General features: G+C 42.3%; 1 non-coding gene across 1 annotated transcript; it reads left to right on the forward strand.

Annotated features, from left to right (window-relative positions):
• Nucleotides 1-521: 521 nt before the first annotated feature.
• LOC115867387 (U6 spliceosomal RNA) lies at nucleotides 522-628 on the forward strand. The gene has a single exon (XR_004045099.1). It is a non-coding gene; the product is annotated as a U6 spliceosomal RNA (small nuclear RNA).
• Nucleotides 629-1,104: the final 476 nt, after the last annotated feature.

Raw genomic sequence — 1,104 nt, forward strand, 5'->3', positions numbered from 1 at the left:
TGACGTTTCCAAGGTCAAAGAGAGAGTCCAAAGCAGAGTCAGGACCTGGCTTGAAGTCTCTCAGCTCTAAATCCAGTACTCCTACCACTGCGCTGGGGGCACTCTCTGTACAAGTGACATCTATGGAATGTCTTCCATCCAAAACAACCTCCCCTTACCTCCCCAGATCCAGAGGGGGGGATGCTCTTGACCAGGTAGAATGAAGCATTTCTGTGCCCTGACCATGGAGTTTTGGGGGGGAAGGGGGAGCACATCCAACTCATTTAGGGCTGATCAGAGTTCCTTCCCTTAGAATCTGGAGTTGAGTCATGGAGAAATAGAGAGAGTGATGAGAGACAGAGAAAGAAGGAATGAGACCTTGTTCATGTGGCTGGTAAGCATGGTTTGCCCTGTGACATGGGGAACAGAGAACGTAGGTCTGCAGGGACATAAAAATAAAGCAGAGACACAAAAAGGAATGGAGATGAGAGACGAAGGGAGAACCTGAGTGACCTTCTAAGGCCTTCATCAAGCTTAGCTCTGGGCTCACTTTGGCAGCACATATACTAAAAGTGGAACAATACAGAGAAGATTAGCATGACCCCTGCACAAGGATGACACGCAAATTTGTGAAGCATTCCATATTTAAAAAAAAGCTTACCTGTGCTCCTGCCCTACATCCTTATAATAAGCGCCATTTTGTTTTTGTTTTTTTTTTAATTAAGGTGGGTTGAGTTGATATCTGTTTCTTGCAGCCAAAAGATTGCAAACTAACAATTCGTTACTGCATGGATGTACCTTCCTCACACTGACTTTGAAACTTTTAAATTTTCCAGAAGGAGGCCTATTTCACTTTAAGTATTTACCGTTATTTGTCATGGAACAACCAAGAGCAAATATAATATTTGTCAGTGGAACCCAGAAGCAATCCCTTTAAAGAAGAAAACAAGGATGCCTGCCACCAACACCATGACATTCACTATTTTCTGGAGGACTTGGTGCATGCAATAAGGTAAGGAAAAGAAATAAGAGAAACAAATATAGGAAAAGAACAGGCAAAATTATTATAGTTTCAGATAATATGATTATCCACCTAGTAAATCCACTGAATATCATGCTGAACCT

This window comes from Globicephala melas, chromosome 2 (assembly GCF_963455315.2).
Source record: "Globicephala melas chromosome 2, mGloMel1.2, whole genome shotgun sequence".
In the NCBI taxonomy this organism is placed as follows: Eukaryota; Metazoa; Chordata; class Mammalia; order Artiodactyla; family Delphinidae; genus Globicephala; species Globicephala melas.